Genomic DNA, 21,484 nt, shown 5'->3' with positions numbered 1-21,484 from the left:
AGTTATGGCCACGTCAGTTTGGCTGCAGAGAAGCATAAAGTAGAAGGTCATTTTCTGCATTTATGCATTCCTGGAGTTATGCTCTCTCCAATCCTACTGGGACTTGGGTAACAAATCTCCAGCATAACAGAACATACCATTGTGGATAGCAGGTTGGAACATTGTGCTATAGTTGACATTCTGGTGTAGGTGTTTAGGATGCACTTCATCCTACACTGGACCTTACTTAAACTATGGGGTGTTACACGTTTTTGTGTAAAAGACACACCACTTTGAATTGCTGGCATGTTGAACAAAGAACCATTTGAGAAGCCATCATCTGAAATTGTTTGGGAAAGGGAAGGCACTTTCACAAACCTGACAGGTGATTGGATTAACCATCTGTCCATCACGTCCACCATTGTTGTTTTGGCGTGGTGTTATTTCAGTTAGCTTAATAGCTAGGTTGATTTGCATTGAGAGATGATCTTCTGGAACGTTCCCCATGCCAATCTCTATGTATGGTGAAGGGTCTGTGATGATTTGGGGCTATTTTAATTCTTTATCATGATGTATAGTGTCCTGAAAAATAAAAATAAAATTTGGCCTATGTGAGAATTTAACATAGGGGTGAATATACTTATGCCCCATGTATTTCAAGGAAGAACAATTATTTATTTACAATACATTATTCATTCACAAAGAAAATAGGTGTGCCTAAAATGTTGGATTTTCCTAATTGTTTTTGAATTAAAGTCTTAAGATCAATTTCCCTGTGGGCCGGTCTATTTGCGTGGGCTGAACGGGCTGCACTTTTTTTGATTGGCCCATAGAGAGAAGAGAGGTCACATGATTGGTCCACTTGTGTGTCTTTAATGTGTACTGGAGTTCAACAACTAACGTTATTGAAGTCACTCAGACAACTGACAAACGTGCCTGGCTTTTAAAGGAAATGGTAGATGACACACTGATTGGTTAAGTGCACGGTGTGCCAAAAACACACAAATGAATTAATGAAGACACTAAGTACACCTCTTTTGAAAGATTCTTTCTAAAAAAATAAAGATTTTTCTAAAAATGTGTTGCTTCTATTTAAAACCTTGTTGCATGCAGTCTCGGCTTGACAAACTTGGGAGGGGATAACTCTCAAATGCAGTAGGTCCTGACCCCCCAAAATGTCTGCCTATATGTATCAATCTGCATGTTCTTGTAACGGTGCTGAGCTCTGCAGTAGCGCGATGCAGTTTTGGCAATTTTTTTGCTGTTTTTTCACTTTATGCTTCCAGGTTTCTCTATAGCGCTCCCCCTACAGCTTCAGAATACATATTTGGCAGCTTCTATGTGAACTTGTGTCTGACTCCACGCTCAGTCAGTCCGTTGTTTCCTCTTTCACTGTTCAACTGACCATGTTTTCCTAAGTTTCTGTTTCTTTATTGCCGGCATGACAATAGTGTGAAAAACTCCATCGCTAGCTTGTTAGCTGGTTCCTGAACGGGCGTATGTGTGCCGTTGCCGTGAAGCAATTTGGATCCATTTGTTGTTTTGGGGAGTAGGACGACCACCATTCAACGCAAAAAGTCATATAACCCTTCCAATGACTCCGAAGCTGATCAGTTAAGGTAAATTAAGCTGAAAAAAAACTGCCTAGTTCCCCTTCAACTGTCCCAATCCACCAAGCCCATGCATACCTTACTGCTAAACCCATTCTGTAGTCTTACCAATAAATACTACCTAAAAACCTTAAATACTACGGACTCTTCTCTGTCCTTATTTGCCATAGATGTTCATCTATCCATCATCATGGCAATATTATTCATGAAACACAAACACCAATAATTATAATATTTACAGCTTCTGCTCCATGCTTGTTATTGTCTCATCACAGGACATTACTAAGGCACGCCACAGAATCTGATATGATGGATCAATTCATTTCCAGTGTTGTGCAGTCAACAGTACAAAATCAGACACAGGTGCAGCATCGGATGAAGTGGTATTATCATATACACATCAGTAGAAAGTGTAATGAGAAATTTAAGCCCTGATCCAACAGTATGAATCGAGACCAGCAGCGCAAATGTTTAGGAAGCAAACAAACAAGAGAGGCATGGTAACACCAGAAACAGAATCAGAATACTATAAATCCGTATGGTTTATTTTGCTTTATATTTTGTTGTTCTGCTGTGATATCACCATCATGTGTTCCAGGGGGAACAGGCAGTTTACAAGATGTAGCAGCATTCAGGACATGGCACACAGGCTATAGTGTCAGGTTGCACCAATGGTTGTGCTTGTGAAGCTGTTTTACTGACCGCTCAAAACAATACACCAAAGCCATTGTGATAAACATGCACTGTACATATGCGCTGTCTGCTACAGCGAGCAACCAGGTACCATTAGTACTGCTGTATTCCAATTTGTCCATATTGTACCTACACAGCATACAACCTGTCACTTACAATCAGAAGAACTTGTTCTTTTTCAGCTCCGCCCTGTAGTTGCTATGGGCAGAACTGCCTCTTCGCCGCTCCGTCTAATGGACTGACGCAGTCAGTGTGAATGCATGCTTAAGGTAAAGCAGCACCACAGGACCCCCCCCCCCCCCCCCCCCCCCCCCCCCCCCCCCCCCCCCCCCCCCCCCCCCCCCCCCCCCGCCCAATCTAAGGGTTGTCCCACCATCGAAATATCACTTAATAATGCTGTGTAATGTAAATATCATGACAATGTTTACTAAAAATATCTGTGCAAGTAGTAAAACTATCTCATCCCCAAAAATGCTTTTTAAGTTTAGAAACATTTTCAGTCCCCCCTCCATTGCCTCAAAGTGGTTTGGTCCACTGCTTGCTTTACACACAAGCCCGGCCGCTCCGGCTGACCCCAGGAGAGAATGAGAGAATGAGAGAACATAGGCTACTGGTGGTCACGTTAGTTGTGGAATATAGTAAGTAGGCCTTTCAATGCTAAATTATTCACATTAACATCAGATGAAGTTGTTATTTTCTAAGTTAGAAATGATGCTGAGTAATTAATAAATTAGTCATGACAAAAATAGTTTGCTATGTTAGTGTAATATAATGTAATTTTACCTAGCTTGTTTAATAGCTTGTTGGATAGAAATGCACCCACTACAACTAACGTTAACACTGCAAAAGGCCTGCTCCGATCTGTTTGTTTTTGTGTGTGTCTGTGAGTGTGTGTGTGACCTCAGAAGTGAGTTCGTACGGGGGAGTCTTTAAACTAAATTCACCATGGCCCTGGTGGAGGTTAATGTTAGCCCTCCCATCTGCTGTTTTCTAATCATCCCCTGTTATCTATGAAAAAGGAGAATGGAGGAATAAGGTTGTAGCTTGCAACAGCAATCTTTTTTCATTTACCCCTTTGCTCTCCCGGCCATTTCACCATCATTTGTGAAATCAGCTGTAGCAGCGGGAGGAGAGTTTGCACAAAATGTACTTCCTGGAGTGTCTTTTTCATGCCGAGAGGAGTGGAGACGGCAGCGGCTGCTGAGGAGAATAAGTGAGAGAGGGAAAGGTAATGAAAAGAACAGTCGGAAAGCTAGCTGGAGATGGCCCCTGAACATTTGTCACTCCAATAGGAGTTGTCTCTGTTGGGAGATTGGATTTTGGTTCATTATTGTTGTTTTGCAAAAAGGGGGTGTCACTCTGAGCCTGAATGCCAGCAGAGCTACATGTAAGTAGCTGGGTGCAATGCTCTTGATGGGAAAAGAGGCCGGGTTCTCATGCCATCTCCCTCGTACTGTATCCTCATGGGATTCCAACAATATTATGCAAGTCCTGCCGTTTTCTTGCCTAATGCGAGAGCACAGAAAAAAAGCATTCTAATGGGGCCAAGTCTGTGCCATGGTGATGTCACACTAACTTATTGTTCCTATGGGGACAGAAATAGGCACATGTGGGCACATCAAGTCACAGCGCTTCAATACATACTGACTGGACAATACACAACAATGCAAATAACAACCAGCAATCATATTGAATAATATCACGCCAATAGGAGGCCAGTTCTGTGTCAGTTGTGCACATGTGTTGCTCCTGAACTAGTTGCTGACCTTAATTCTGTTTTTTTGGTTCTTATGTCACTTTCAATAATTTCTTAAAAATGTCCTCACACCAACTCTGCGGGGAAAAATAGCTCCTGTACTTAATTCTGATTGGCATTTATATGTGTGAAAATGACTTAATAAGTCTACTGCTTCTGTACAGTATATCCCTCCAATGTGTTATTCTCCCCGCAGCACTTTTTTTAATCACACTCTCTATTTTGCCTTCTGTCTATTTCTCCCTCCACCCTCCGTTCTCTGACTTCCCCTGTTTCCTCTTGTCCTCTCACTGGAGAAGCCCTTGGCTTGAAGCACTCTTGAGAAAATGAAGGGGGCAAATATACATGTGTGATGTTCAGAACTGGATAATGGTGCACTTGTTCAATGTAATTGGCCTGGAAAAGCACTGTAATTTGTGACTCGAGAACCCTGACTTGACTTGAGAAAAATGTAAATGTGCAACCGAGGAGCCCCTTGGTTAATCAGTTCCCACAAAGAGAATACTTTAAGTTCATTAGTGTGACATTTGCATATTCGCCCTCATAAAGGAAGAGTTAATCCCAAATGAAATAGCATGTTTCTATCATAAAAATTGGTTCATTTCATATTTCCCCCTTGCCCCACATAAAATGTGTTTGTGTGTGATCATAGTAAAACATGATGTCTCGCCATAAATAGTCAGCTTTCTTTCATGTTTTATGTTGTAATAAGATTTTATTTACCTTTTTATACGCTATACAATAATAGGCCTACTAAATGATATTTCTTAGAACAATAAGGCCTTTAAACATTTTAAACTTGTTCAAAGTTGTTACTTGTTGAGCAAGGCCATTTCTACAACTTAAAAAGCAACTATCACACAAAAAGAGAGAATTAGATCGAGACCGCAGCATGAGTTCTCGGCAGTAATAATATCGCACAAAAAAAACAGCACAAATTGAGTCTAAATAGAGCGAACAAAAGGAGCGTGTCCATGAGGATTAAAGCTGAACAAAAAAGGCTAATTTGCCAGCTGATAATGGCCATCTACTTGCTAAATTGGGGGCTTGAAGGCTATGGGCAAAAAGGTTTTTGACAAAGGGATCATAAATAATAGTGAAATAAAGAAAAACATTAATTAATGAAGCTTACATAGTGTCACCCGAGTTCTGTGAGCACAGCAAAGCGCTTTAACAAGCTCCCTGGTCTTTTGTATATGCTGCAATTTGCATGTATTGATTTTCAGGTAATCAAGACAGATACCTATTTAACTAGTAGCTCTATGACGCTACAGTCCTTTTGGTTGGTTTGGCAAGATTTGGCTGTGTAACTGGCATTGGTGATTCAGCTTGCAGAGTTAAGGTGGGGTGAAACCACAAAATAAGCCAATTTGCCTAATGATTCATTCAAATGTCTAACTTAGAAGACTTAAAAACTCAATATTCCATTAGTCCATAATTACCAGCTACCAACCGCAGTGGCACATTTTCATCAAAAGTTACATAGTTAAAATTTGAGATATCAGAGGTTAATAGTATTAGAAAAGTTTAAATGTGCTGTCATATCAAGAGATAGATATGGATTTTCACTGGGAACGAGAATCAACAGGGCTGAAGCTTGGAAGTTTAAAGATCTAAATGATCTCACCTTAGTGTAATGACTCACTAAAACGATGGCCATCTCAAATGACTCATTCATTCAATCCATAAACCTGCAATAACACATTTTACGGCCACGTAGGGCAGCAGAAACAAACACAAAATTGAAAAGTTATTACCGTATAAAGGTGCTATGGTGAATTTATTTGCAGAACATTTCCGTGACTCATCAAGCAGCAAATGCAAAGTAACAGGTTTTTCCCTGTTTCTGTGCATTTGAGGAATATTCACTCTCTGTTTTTATTTAAATCTTTTTATTTCCATCGCTTCCTGAGAAACATGTCTGGCTCCTTTGCAGCGAAATGCTCCACTATTTTTTCACCAGCTGTTAAATTTACCTGTTTCCCATGCGGAGCCAGGTGGACATCATAAACTTTCTTAAACCTTTTCACTAAAAACAGCTGGTTGCTGCACCTGTAAAACTACACTGATGAATCAAAACAATTTAGTTGCAGGTCATAAATCTAAAACAATGAGCTGAAAGATGTAAAAAAGCTCTGTAATGCTGAGGAAAACTGTGGAGATCTATTTCACTTAAAAGTAGTCAAGTACTGTTAATTTAGAAATATTTCTCATAACCATATAACTATCCCATTACACCTTTAGATTTAAGGGGATAGTTATACGGTTTAATTATAGCAAAAAATTGCAGATACATATATGGACTAAAAACTTTTAAAATCATCTAAAACTTAATTGTGCAGCTCAAAGCAGTGACAACGCCGTCCCATCATAGTTTTTCTTCCTTGATTGAGCGCCAGTGTGAGGTTCAGTTTCAGTTTGGCTTGGCAGTGCTGGCAGTCTCCTAAAACATCTCTTTGGGCTCGTCAGCCCTGGATTCCTGGATGTTACCCACACTGCAGGAGGAAATGATGCGATGGTGGAGGAAAAAGGGGTTGACGGAGTTGAAAACAAAGCCATCAATGTGATTGGTTGTCTGGACAGAGGCCAAAGCTAGGACAGAAGGAGGGAGGGAAGTAGAGACAGAGATGGGAGGGAGGGAAGGAAGATCAAAAAGAGGGAGGGGGAGATTGTCATCGAGCCTTTTAAGTGCCCTCGGGAGGGGTCAAGAGGATGCCAAATCTGTGGGGCGTCTCTGTACTGGCTCCCAGCATGTGTGGGAATATCCTTCTGCATACCTGTCTGTGCCAATCTGTCTATGTGTCCTATGTTTGTACCTACACTCTACATGTGTTTGGTGGAGTGCATAATTGCCCACAAGGGTATGAATGCACATACCAGTCTGTATGTCTTGTGTGAAATGTGTCCATGTATGGTACACGTGTGTGTGTGTCTGTGAGAGAGTTTTCATGTACTTACATTCTACGTGATGTCCGCCACTTGATCTTTTCCTCCAGTATGAGCAATTTTCGCGGCAAATGGTTGACTTTGATCTCACGTTTTAGTTGGAGATTCAATTATACCATTAAGAGTATATGAAGAGCTCCATCCAAATGGATGTGGAGAGGGCTGGACAAGCCAGTCAACTTTTTTTTTTAAGTTAGTCCAAAACCTTGGTAGACCAATCGGCGTGCAAGCACCCACTGAGAAAGAGTGGGTCAAGACATGTACGGTGCGGCTACCGACACAAGTGGAAACATCACGGGTAGGGTCAGTTCACTTTGACATCCATCAAATCCAAACAATTCATTTCATTTTCATTAGTGACAGTACATGCACAAATTCATTTAAGATAAGGCATTTTGACCTTTTAGGAGAACACGTTTTTCAATAAAAATCCTTGAAATGAATAGTTTAATTCGGTATCAATTGACAGAGAGCATGCTTCACCTTATAGTACTCATTCTCAGAGCTTACTTTTCATCTAATGGAGTTAGTGCTGCACAAGGATCTCTTCTCTCAAATTTACTGAAATCTAATTAAATATATGGGGCCATGCCCATGTTTTCCTCTTGATGAATTCTCCCCACTCTATTTCTATTTCACATTTAATAACACAAAGGGGGCATGCATATGGTAAATGCAACACCTACATTGCATCCGAATACATTCGTAACGGAATAGCCTCTGCAGTAAAAATACCATTTGTATTGTGTGAACTTTGGAAGTAAACCCTGGTTCTCTTCATATGATGCTAAGTTGTTGTGTTTATCACATTCATCATTTTCGCTAAGCATGTTACCATGCTATCATTTGCTGATTAGCACAACATTAAAACACAAATTACAGCTGAGGCTGAGATTGGAACATTTTTAATTTTGACCTGCTGAAATGTTAAGGAATCACCAAATTATTGCAATTCATCCTGAAGGGGGCATCAATGTCTGAACCAAATTTCATGACAATCAATCCAATGGGCTAGTTGTTGAGACATTTCACTCTAAACCACACATTACACCTTGCACTTGAGTTGCAGACGGGGGATTAACAAAGTCAATAGGCGTCATCCTCTGGGGAACTTAATTCTCTGGACCTGTTTGCATAGCATCCACCCATTAGTTGTTGAGTGGGGGACCAAACAAGACACGTTGCTTTGGCCATGCTGCTAGCAAAGCTCAAATCAAAATGTATGATTCAAATAGCAAACATGTAGAACACATCACCGACCAGTATAACAGTCTTTTTATTGTGAACAAATAAGAGCACATGAACTACCACTATTGCTCAACAAAGATGTTTCCTGATACAAACATAACTAAATATGTGATCAGCAAAACAAATTTAACCAAAATGTGAGCAGCAAAACTAACCAAAATTACAGCAAACATTGCTTTTGTTCAATGTGTGATGCATGCGCTTTCTGGCTAATTATTCAGAACACATTCTGGTTATTTCAGAAGAAAGGTACCTTTTGAAAAACAAAGTAAAACTAAACAGAAACAAACGTTGATCTAAAAGTGAATTAGCATAAAACTAAAAGTACTTAAAAAGAGTAACCATACACAGATAGACCGACAGTATATTTCTCTTTCCTAGTCTGTGTCCTCTCTACACAAGTTAACTTACTCGCATCATGACAGTTGGCTCGCTGTAGCAGCTAGTCCATATGTGCTGTTTCACCACAGAGCTCTGACATCTCCTGTCATAAGCCTTGTCACCATAAGCCCCATCATGCTACTGTCCCTGCCCGAGGTCATGCCAAACAAAAGTGGCAATTCACAGCCAAAATGGGTTTGTGCTCACACTATGCATGTCCTTTCTGCCATTTTCACCTTCTCTTGTATTTTTCTGTTTGTGCTTCTGCCAGTCTCTCTGTTCCTTATTTCTGGCATTATTCCATATTTATCATGATTTCCTTTCTTTGCTGTTTTCTCAGCTTTTAAACCTTGATTTTCACGCATCCCGGATACTGCGGTGTGATTGACCACGGTGAACATTTGATACACTGCAATGGGTGATTTAGTCAATGCAATCCCTTCTACTCTAATCAGAATTCCTTACATTACATTAGACAGAGGCCCAATCCAGCCATCCATTTGTCATTTTCTGAGAAACAATGGGCGAAAAAAAGACGGGAATAAAATCTGTATTCACAGCAAATTAGTTTAGCCACAGTGAATAGTGGCTATTTCCATTAAGGGTATTGTAATAAAGAAATGGTTATGAAGCGGCAATGATGAGAGGTGTTTCAACAATGGTTGGAATAAGAGGAAAGGGCAAAACGATCAAAAAAATAAGCAATACACACAAACATTAGGGAGACAGATGTGGCCTGCCACGCGCGGCCTCCAACTGTTCATAATGAAGGGCATTCAACGTTCTGTTCCGGCTCTCCCACTGTCAACACAATTCTTTCACACTGGGCCTCCTTCCCTCCCCCTGCCCTCCCGTCTATCTTTCCCTCGCTTCCACATTTCCTTCTCAATCCCATTTGGGGCAAAAAAGGACATTGTGTGTAGAAGACATTGAAAAAGAGAGAGCTAAAAAGTAAATTGAGGGAGCAGATCTGCGGGACAGCTTGGAGACCAGCGTGGGGCCGTGCTTGTCACTTCTCCTTCCACCCGTCCCGTCTACTGGCAGGGGATTGTGTGCACAAGGGCCCTAACTGTACCTGGGCATCTGCGGAGCTCCAATGGGTGGGTGAAGGGAGGGTGGGAGCACCACAGGCCTCTGCACCTCTTTAGCAGCCAGGCAATCTGCTCTGTGAGCCCCGTTCGGCCTGTTGGACTGCGGAGGACACACACACACACACACACACAACGCGCCCGCCCACCCACTGAGGGGCATGGTCAGAGCTGAGGCAAGATGGTAGATGAGGCACAACAAACTGCAAATATGCGCTGATGCAGCCTATACTCACTGATGTACTGTGAGACTTAGCAGGGGCTCTGTGGAAATATGGTAGAGTAGTTCAACTTATTAAAAATCTAGAAGTTCTAATTTGATTAAAAAACAGTTTCTGTGTGTACAGTAATAGTGGAAATAGAACCACAAAGCTACCAGCTCAGTACTGTAGGTTGACCGCAGAGTACACTCCACAGCGCAATAACTTGTCGCCTGCAGTCATTTCAATGAAGTGAGAACAGCAGAGGGGAAGAGGTTTTGATCATGGCGGTACTGGTACAAAGCGGTTTTCGGCCAGAAGAAGGTGCAATGATTTTGCTGCGCCGCACTACTTTGTTCGCCGGACCAAACTTCTGCCGGTAACCACCTGTATTTGGCCAACAGCTTTCAAAATGCTTTGCTTTTTTCAATCTTGCAGGTTTAGACAATTGTCAGGACTGTGTAACAGTAGCTTACAGAATGTGTTTTGCCAAAGAGTCTGCATGAGAACTAGTTAACAATAAAGTCAGCAGAATATTTTAATAAGTAATGGTCAAACTGACATTTGAAATAATAAGTTAAAATAGTTAAACTGTTGAAATAGTTACTTCAAAAACCCTATGTAATAGTTAGGCAAATAATGAAGTTGATACATTACTAGATTTGAAAGTAATGACCATTTGGTTGTAATGGTTAGTTATAATAATGAATAAAATGGGCGCCCGGATCAATTGGTAGATTGGGCAATAAAGGTTGAAAACTTAAAAATAATCTTTAAAAAAAATAATGGAAAAACAATTGTTAATGAAAATGTTAGCTAACAAATTAACAGTTGAAATCGCTAAAGGTCATGAATACAGTTTGGAAATAGATAGCTGAAGTAATGGATAAACGGCTAGCTAGACCTAATGGGTAAACTGTTAAAATAGCTTGAAGTAACAAAATAGCTAAAAATAATGAATATACAGTTTAACTAGCCAAAAGTAATAAATAAACAGCTGATAGCTAAAACTATAATAAGGAAATGGTTAAAACAGTTAGGTATTTTAAAATCCACTTTTAAGGAAATCAAAACATTAGGTGGTGTTGATGACGTAGGCCTCTGGGAGCTCATCCGATTGGGATGTTGTGGTCCTACAGGCCAAAATAGTCTAATGAATTAAACACATCTAAAACAAATATCCGACAAATTCACAATTCAGTGCTGGAGTAAAATTGATTACTTTTTTTTCTTCGCCACTGCTGTTCAGGCCATTGCAATTTGTGTGAGACTTGAAAACAAAACAGCCAAAAACGTGTAGCTAACTAGCAGTTGACATCCCCGTATGCCTTGAGGTCACTTCCTCCCACGCCTCCAGAATGCATTCTCCAGATAGGCACAAGGCCCCCCCCCCCCCCCAATACCATCTCCACCCGCCCCACTTCCCATTCGTCAGTGGAAGTGCTCAGGGCATCCGAAGTACGGACTGAACAGCTGTTTGAATTAAATCTGCAAGAGTAAGTCTAGATGGGGCCAGGTTTATTGAAGCGATGTCGACTGTCAGATTGATGGAAGACAAGGGGGAGATGGCTCGGCTTGTTACAGGCAAAGCCAAACTTGATTCTCTCGCTGTAATCTCCTGTAAGTCATGTCCGTTTGAGAAGGAGATTAGTTGTTGTTCTAAATCAGGAGTACAGTGTGAGCTTAGAAGTAAAGCTGGCCAGAAACACGTTAGCGCATCCCAAACACATTCTTGTTGTTTTTTTTACGGCTAAATCCATACATAATAGAAAGATTTATACCAACTGAATGCAATAGACATTATTGAGATAATGATATACTACACTTGTTGCCATTGATGTTTGGATTTTAGTTTTTGTTTTAGTAATCAGTTGATGAGCTATGAATTAGATCACATTAATCATTAAAATGGAATTTGTGTAATATGGTTAATCTAATTACAACATGTCCTTGAAAATTTTCAGGGCTGAAGAAATCTCACTCATACATAGGCTACATTTTGTACAATGAACATATGGATAAATTCTCTGAATTCATTGAGGAATTTAGAAATATTGAGGTAGCCCTGTAAATTCCACCACGGTAATAGTGGGGTAACAGTGTGAAAATAAAGAGGTAATAACATGTAATTAACAAGGTAATAACAGGGTGATACATACATCATAGTAATAAGATGTAACACTTTGGTAATAAGGTGATAAAAAGGTAACAGATATAATAACACTCAATTACCAAGGAAATAACTAGGAAAGGTTTGATGGTAGCAGATGTCTATCCGCGTAGTAATATAGTTATATTAATATTGTAATAACATAATAATAAGGAACTTCGTCCACCCTTTATGTTCCAAATATTACCCTTCTGTAGATGCCTTTTTTTCTGTTATTTTGAAAGTGTAAATGATGGAAATAAAATCTACCTTTTTGTGACATATTATACGAATGTCTAATCTGTCATTTGATGGGTTCATTTTGAGATTTTTCCATTTTTTTCTTGGCTTCTTTATGCACATTAACACAATTTTTTACCTGGGGTGCCCAAACGTTCGAGCCCCACTTTAAATAACACACACAAACCATAGTTGCATTGCACATTTGCCGTAATAAACCGTACATCTCAGTGTGTGCGGGCAGCATCCTGTTACAGCTTGCATTTCAACTGCATTTGTGTAGTAGCATCTGCAGCAGTGTGTACAGTCAGTGTGCATGAGTGTGTATGCGTAAGAGGTGTGGGCACCGATCGTGCCTCACCAACTCTTTTGAAAGTGACTCTGACAGTTTGGATAACAGTGCTACCCTGCTTCCTCACTGCCCACACACATATAGACACACAGACACACCACCGCAGTCACATTGCCTTCAGATGGCGGGCTTCTCAGACGCCAAGTGTTAGGGGCCAGCTTATAATTAACTTGCCTGCCAAGTGGTATTATATATCATCAAGGGCCTGACATTGGCCTAGAGGAAGTCCAAAAAAGTGCTATTGTTCACTGTCTAATAAGGTCAACGCAGTGGCATGGTGAATTACAGCTATTTCTACCATTTAGACAACAAATGTCGTTAGACGTCAACTCCTGCTTTTCATGTGGAACTTTCTGGGCCAGAAGGAGGAGGCAACCTGGTATTTGCTGAGCAGAGTCAGAGTGCGTGTGTCACAACAGAAAATACTGTTCAATTATGATTTTCTCAAGGAAGAGACATAAATACATGGAGATAAGAGAGAGAAGAAGGAGTACTAGTGACTTTCAAGCCAAATGAAGGGAATTAATGTTGCTGTTTATCAGCTCGAGGCAGAGTTTTCCTCTTTTTCAATTAACTCAGTGTGAGCACACTCATGCGGTTTGATGAGAGCCTTATCCATCTAAGTGGACACACTTACTGTACACATGCACCGAACTGTCTCCCTTTGCTTATGTCTGTCTTCTCCTCCAAAACCACATTGCATGCTGCACTATATAATAAGTCTTTATGAAATGTTGTTTTGGCAGTTAGTATACAAGAGCTGAATGTAGGTTACAATTTTGTCCAAACAGGAAAATATACAAAAGGTGCACAATCAAAAGGTGACTTTGGCAAATAACATTGTGTAAACTGTGAGGAGAAACTACGCATAACTTGATCGCATGACATGTTGAAAATCCGGTTAGAATTAGTTTACTTTTCTGAAGATCACGGCACTCACAATGGTATGCTGTTTTGCAAGAACACCAATACCTATGTATATTTATATGTATGTATAAATAATGCCAAGCTTTCAGTCACAAGATGACTAGCTCACCACTGTGGGTATTTTCTGGCCCAGTGGTGCAACACCTGTCCACATGGTGTCCTCAGAGTTGACCAGCTCTGAAAATCACTGTTTGTGTGACCTGTATCCAGCTATCCAATTCTTAAAGCATAAGATCAATAACCAAGAACAAGAGCCTAGCAAATGAGATAAAACAAATGAATAAGTGGGCTTTTAGAGGTGCTCGAAGACAGTTTTTGTTTTACCTTTAGAAAGAGCGAGGCTAGCTGTGTTTCTGGTCTGTGTGCAAAGCTATAGTGATGGACTGTGGCCTTACATTTAAGATAGATAAGACAGTACTATTGAAACTCTCATTAAACTTTCAACAAAGATGAGAATAGCCATATTTTCCAACATATTAAACTATTCCTTTAAGATTGTCCCTTTTAGGACTTTTAGGCCTTCAATTCCACCATGCCTGCTGTCTGTAAACTGTTGTTGATTGCTATTCTTACTCTGTTTTCTTTACCTGATCTCGACTGCCCCTTTAGCGTAATTATGGTGGAATCAGCTTTATAACTCCACCTGTCTTGCTCATTAAGTTTGCTTTTCGGTTTGGGTCCTACCGAGACAATACAAAGCCATCCCCGGGGTCCATGCATTACAGCACAACCCCAGCTCTTACAGCAGCATGGGGGATGGTTTGATTCAGATGTGTACTCTGTGGACAAAGCTGTGTCTGCATAGTTTCGGGATATTTGTGCTGGTGAAGTCAAAGATAAAAATATTTGAGTGATTGACATACAGTTGATGGATTGCATTGGATCTCATTTTGAGATCAGGTGTGTCATTTCCTCATGAATCGGAGGCAGGATGTTGCATGACAATAAATTGAAGAGATTCTAAGAGGCCCTAAGCTGTGTAAAGTTGGTCAGAAGGAGGCTACAGTTGTCCTCACTGCCTCCCTTCTGTCTCTCTCCTTGTTCATTTGGATGGTGTAATAGGGTTGAGGCGATTGATTGATTCCCAGCGACAGATGGCATGTACCCAAGTCGGGCATTTCTGCCTCTATCCAATAATGCGGTGAGTTTTCCTGTTCTATCTAATTATATTACATTTTTGAGTGTGTTGCCCCTGTTATGCCTAAAGTTGTTTGTCTTTCAATAAAGAAAGAAAAAAGTCAAATATGAGTGTGCTGCTCCCGATTGCATGTACACCAGCCTCTTCTATCAAGGTGGTACATGTATTCCATCTGGAGTCCTTAACTCTTTTTAATTTCAGGAGTTAAGGCATTAACCCTTGAATGGCATTCTGGTCAAATTGATCCATTTCAAATTATAAAATTTTTTCCACCTCAAAATCAATGACCTTACCCTATTTTCTGTGAGAAAAATGTATTCCTGATTCAATTCAGAAAATTATTCTGGATATTTTTTTTCAGAGTGGATTTTTAACATGATTTTTCTAATCAAAAAACAAATCACACTTCCATTTTTAACTGTGTTCTAGTAGAGACTGATTGCATTCCCTAAACATATATGTTATCGCAATAATTTGAAATTTAAATAAAGACAATATTTGTTAATAGTTTCTGAAGGAAAATTTTATTTCAGAATTCTTTTTAAAACCCCAAATAAGTCACGTGTCAGTTTGACCCAAGGGTTGCGAGAGGGTCCCATAAGTGAAGACAATCCAAGGGTTAAGGGCAATAGGGATCTCAATTATTTCCAGCTAATATTACCATTCCCTACCATAATTACACACAAATGATAAAACAAATCATTCAAGTTGGGGTAGCTGTTCAAGTTGAATGCCACCTCAGAAGGTGTCACTCCTGTAAAGTCCCCATTGATTGAAACAGTTTATTACCTCCAGTAGATGTATGGCCCCCCTGTCCCTTTACATACAACTTTTCTGGACTGCACATATTTGTGTGATGGATGCTCAAGGCACACTTCAGTTGTAAAGATCTTTCTAGGGTGAAGAGGGAGACGTTAAGCCAAATGGAACAAAACGAGTGGAGTGGGTATTGCAGAGTCTAACCTTACTCCTTCTCAATTAGAGTGTGAACACAAATACCTCCGTCTCAGTCACTATTTCTGTCTCTTATAGCTATACCCCCCCTAACATTACTCGGCTCTAGAATTACAATAAACTAATTCCTGCCGGTTTCGCACAGACTATGAATAATGGGAGTGACAAAAAGGGTCGCTCAGCAGCAATAGTCGTACAGGCTCTGAGCACTGTTTTGTTAGGCATGACTAGCTTTTGTAATTATGTTTTCCCCGTAACCTCCCCTGACCATGTATAGCCCAAAATGGCAGAATTCAAATTACTGAAGTATAAAATGCATTCCACTTTGCAAAAAATAATCAGAACCAAGTCTATTTAAATGGTGGGAGACTTTGTTTCATTTCATGCACAGACCATTTAAGTAAGTAATAATGGGTTATTTTTTAATCAGCAAATTGACTGCATTGATTGCGTTGCACGGTAGATCCTTTAAATCCATTTGACTTGCTGAATATAAGCCAATGCAATGTCCTGTCAAAGAAAATGGTATAGATTAATTTTATTGTTCTCCAGTCATGGTATATTCTCATCCTTGACTTCAGGCATATTAATTTGCTCATTACAAATTCATACATTGTCCAATTACATATACTATTGAAAGAAGATACGTTGCCTGACTTAGACGTCTCTAAGCTAGCTGTAAAACATTTTATTACTCTAGGCCTTTGTGCTTTGCACCAAGGCATAATAACCGTTAATGGTTATTTCACACGGTGGCATCTTCACAACAGAAATGTGAGAAAAATGTCACCAAATCCTGATAAACTTATCTAACAGGCCCTAATTACCTCAGCTTAATGAGTTACAATCAACAGATCTTACCAGCAGTCTCGTAGTGGCATCCTGGAACCCGTTCGGTTCAGAGGGTGGAGGTGGGGGAGCACTGTTCCTTAATGAATCTCAGCATGAAGCCCCCCCAAAAACAGAACACAGTGATTAGAAGCTTACACAAACACAGAAAAGGCAGCAAACAGTGATTAGTATGTAATTGTAATCCTGTAAAGGAAAAGGGATCTGTGTCGTTGTATCAGTAATGGAAGGGGTTAATTAAGAACAGAGAAGCACATAGAGAAAACATGAAGGGCAATGGTCATGAAAGTACAAGAAATAGTCAATATTTTGTAATGCTCATTTTAGTTGCTGAAAATAATTGCCACGTTCTTACTTTGTTGATTGGCCTACACTTTGACCGAGCCAAACAAATAGATATAAATGTGTTTGCTGTTCATAAAGTCTCAGCTAAATCACAATTGACTGTTTACAGACTTGTGTCCTTGCCTGAATAATAATAGAGGATCTGCTAAAGGAAGAAAAAGTTAAAACAAAGGGTAGCCTTGAACAAATGATGTCATTCACATTGTCGCCCTTCTCTCTGCTCCTATCTAAGGCCATTGTGGGGTCATTAGACTCTCTCTGCATGTGCTCAATCAGGGTTGGTCATTGCTGACAGGGTCAACGCTGGGTCTCTCGCCCTCTAACAGGCAGAATCGCCTACTCCACAGCCTCATTGGCCGAGCTGTTTTATCCCCTCTGTCTATCAAACTGGAGCGGCGGGGTCGAGTCTGAAGCAGTCCGAGCAGAACATCTAATGATGACAAGGGCTTCCTCTGAGGCTCATTAAGAATATCATCTGGAGGAGACTCCCTTAAAAGCACATAAAAGCCACTGTCTGGATGTACAAGCAGCTGAAGCATGTTCTCACCGGGATTACGGGCCAATTTACCAAGTGTGAACTAGAGCAGCTCATGCACAGGCCCTTGAATCCCTAACCCCTCTGCATCACACAGTAGTTTCAAGAACTAAGAACTGTCGACAGACACTTGTAGACAGATACAAGAGTAAAATGTTGGTGTCTCATGCAAATGGAACGCTTCAACAAAGCAGCGTGAGTGTCGTGACTTTGGCCGTCCTGTCAGCATAACAAGACTGTTGCCCCTGAGCCCCAACACACCCGCTAGCTTCCTCCATCCCTCGCTGTCTACCTCTCTCACTCCCCCTCTCCTTCTGCTCTTGTCGGCTGAGAGTCAAAGTTCTCCCTTAATCAGCACAATGCTCACAGTGGCAGGTGTTGGTGAGCTTTTTTTTTGGCGTCTTGATCACCCCTCGGGGATCGCGCCGGCCTCCGATGCTAGGAGCACAGCAGGAGATGTCATCGGGAGGAGAGCCACCCACGGCGAAGACAGAATCAGGCAAATTGCTCTCGCCGCGGCGAGAGGGAAAGGTTAGGGCCACGGGATTAATCCGAGCTGCACAGAAATACAGTAAGAGGTTAGCTAGACGCATGTAGCTCACCAATAGCAGCTTGCATAAATATGACTCAGCACTTACAATGTGGCCCACAAACAGGAGGAGGGTGTTTGTGTAAGACAGATGAAGTTTTAAGTACCCCCATTAAATTATGAGAATCTATCCTCATTGGTGTAAAGTACAATTTCGAGGTACTGGTAATAGGTGTTCATTACTTGGGTGTTACTTATTTTTTACAACACTCTATACTTGTATTCCATTACAATTACTGCTGTAGTATACCTTTCAGAATAGCATTTAAAACAAAAAACAGATAATACGCTTCTAACATAAAATACCTTGGTGAAGGTTTTTTTTGTTTAGTTATCTGTTTAATTAAAAGAGGCAGTGCACATCAAATCACATTGTTTTGTTTACACTCCAAATGTAAATGTGCCAGAGTTAGCAAAAAACTCTAATTTTCACCTGTAGTCCCTTCTATTAAACCAGTGGTTCCCAACCTTTTGGGCTTGTGACCCTTCACAAAAAAGCTGTGTCTAGTTGGGGCTCCTTGTCCCATTTCAGATTTGTTAGTAGCTCCAACAGTTAAAACCACTGAGAAGTTTGGAGGGGAAATATTTTAAGTCCAAAATCATATCAATCTTTTTAAGAGAACTTGATTTATCTTGTGACCCTCTGGACCCCAGTGGCCAAATGTAAGTAGAAGTAGACGTAGTATATAAAAACAAGGCCCTGAACACCCACACAGGTGTTTTCAGTTGATGAGGTTGTTTTGACCCTTTCTCAGGACTGTGTGGGTGTGGTTAGACTGATTGAGTGACATCTTCCTGAGTCCCCTGTTAGCGCTGTTGCACCTGTTAGGGCAAGACAGATGACAGCTTTATCATTCTTTTCGGTGGAAAGAATTTGTAACCTAATAAGCTCCCATCTAAGCGCTGGCCCAGCTTCAACCTGAACAGAGTCAATCAGACAGAACGACTGAAAACACCTGCGTGGGTGTCCAGAGTTAACAGCCGTCATCTGTCAGATGTCATATTTAATACTATACTGTCAGTCACAGGAATCTTTCTACATAGAAATGTTTACTTTTGATACTTTACGTACAATTTGCTGATAATACATGTGTGATTTGGAATTAAGTTTAATTCATAGCGTATTTCTTACTTAAAGGGTAACTTTTTTTGTTAAAGAAGTCAATCGATTACACCTTGCAAATCTTTAATTTTATTTCTATCTTGCATAATCTTTTACTTTTCAGTCACACAGACCTTCCTCTGGTGAATTCTGTGTGACCAAAACGTTGTGATATAAAGAATTTGCAAGGCGTATTGGACAGTTTGTGGGACTTTTTTTAACAAATATTACTTGTAACCTTTTCCTTTTCGGACGCACCTGCCAGAAAAGACATGTCGACTTAAAGGGTAACTACTGTTTTTTTCAACCTGAACCCTATTTTCCTATGTTTTATGTCTGTGTGACTGATGGGAACAACAGTCTTTGTTGTTGGTCCAGTATTAAGCAAGATCGCTGCAGTCGGCAGCGGCAAAACAGCTTGCAAAGTAAGTTATGGGGCAAATATAAAGCTTGAAGTTACCCTCACAAACGTGTTAGTTTTGCAACTGACAGACTCAAATTAATATTTTAAGTGTTGGACAACATTAATTAAAGGATTTCTAAAGAGGTGGACCTTTCTGTTGAAGAGTAAGATCCTTTATTTAAACATAAACACATCGGCACATTGTTAAACCCACCAGACTCCATGTAAATAATCAGTAATTTTAGCATCAGAAATTCTCTTCATTCGAAGTTAGTAGAAACAAAATAAAACTATGATTGTCTGTTTTGGGTCGTTATTACTTTTCCAACCATCACAATGCCAGTTTTGGTTGAAATAAGCAAATTTTACCGATTTACATGTGAAAATATGTTGGCTCCATACACGCTAAAAACATTGCTTTATAAATAGTCTGGTGGGTTTAGGGCTAGCGACTTCCGAGCTGTTTCTAGTTAAACAAAAAAGGTCTCAATTAGGTTTTAAAGATCCAATCTGAGACTGTCAGTGGCAAGACGAGCACTGTTGTGAAGGTAAATACAGGCTGGACAATGGCCCTATTAACTTACATTGTAGCTTGTTTTACCGACTGCAGCACACTTCCTTAATACTGGACCAATTTTAAAGATTGTTGTTTACATCAGTCACTTGGTCACAACAAAATTGGAATATAGGGTCCAGGTTGACATAAACACTAGTTACCCTTGAATTAAACAATAGTGATGAGCTAGTATTGATTTATATCTTTATGTTGTATGAGGGAATCTAGCCTGCAGTATCATAATAACTCTACTATGGATTGATTAAATATTGGTCATTGGAGCAATCATCTTTTGAGTTATAACACTGTGTGCAGATGCATCTTCACTTTACTTTATAGCTCCACATCTGCTTCCCTTCACTCCTATTTTTCTGGTAATTTTGACGTATATACTCGCATATTGAAGTTTTGCTCCACGTCATGCCTCAACCCATCTTCAGATTGCACTTCTAATTGGAGGACAGTCTTAAAGCTTTTATGCTTCATACATACAATATGTATGAAGCACAAACGCTTTAGGACTGTTTTCACCTGAGCAGTTTTGTTAATGACTGTTGCCATAAATTAAAGTCGGAAAATTACATTACGCAGGTGATGTTAATACACCAAATGTAGTCCCAATGTTTTAAAAGTTAATTTCACAGTACTGACCACCAGTGATTGTCAAAGGGCAATGGCAAAAAGTTAGCCGTGACAACTGATCCCAGTACTTTACTTTTCGGGTTTTGATTAAATTGCTGAAGTTAGATTCTTGGCTGCAACAAATGTCAAGTGCAACATATATGTAATGCCATTTGTGTGTTATGTACATACCTTCACATTGTAACCCAGACTGTATGGCGTCTCTGCATATCTACATGAAAAAATACTCAGCTGCTGACTCAGAGATGCATTGTCAAACGGGAAATGGCTCAATTTGCTGAGTACCGAGTACAGGTCGGCCTATCGGAGCTTGAAATGTAAGCTGCCCAGGATGGTGTCTCTAAGATTCTATGATGTTGCTGTGCAGACTCTGCAGAACACACTTGCGCAGTGCTGTTCTGCTTACAAGTTAAATTGTTGAGCATTTAAAAGTGTTATGAGGAGAGAGAAGCTGATTTTGGGGAGCTCCTTCCTGCAGCTTCTGCTGGAGAGGGCTCTGTCATATTCAACTATTAAAGTGTATGCATCAGCAATCTCTGCTTGTCATGAGGGCTTTGGGAGAGATTGGTTTCTAACATCCTCTCCTGAAATATTTCCAACAAGGCGCGAGGCAGAAATGTGTGGTTGTGCGTTGCTCTGCTCCTCAGTGTGAACAAACCCAGGTTCTGTCAAAGGCCCTTTGACAGAGGAGTCGTTGAGGCCCGATGGGCAGATCCCTCTCAGGTTGTTAATTAAGACATCATTGCTGCTGGGCTTGAGTTTTTTGAATGTGCTTTTGGTCCACCTGGGCTGCACGCTTCTC

The 21,484-nt window shown here is 40.4% G+C and overlaps 1 long non-coding RNA gene across 1 annotated transcript; it reads left to right on the top strand.

Annotated features, from left to right (window-relative positions):
• The first annotated feature begins 752 nt into the window (after positions 1-752).
• LOC117934666 lies at positions 753-8,798 on the top strand. The gene is made up of 3 exons (XR_004654534.1): positions 753-858; positions 3,886-3,891; positions 8,787-8,798. It is a non-coding gene; the product is annotated as an uncharacterized LOC117934666 (long non-coding RNA).
• Positions 8,799-21,484: the final 12,686 nt, after the last annotated feature.

Source organism: Etheostoma cragini, chromosome 19 (assembly GCF_013103735.1).
Source record: "Etheostoma cragini isolate CJK2018 chromosome 19, CSU_Ecrag_1.0, whole genome shotgun sequence".
Lineage (NCBI taxonomy): Eukaryota > Metazoa > Chordata > Actinopteri > Perciformes > Percidae > Etheostoma > Etheostoma cragini.
Note: the sequence above shows the minus strand (reverse complement) of the source record. Positions and strands in the feature narration are given on the sequence as shown.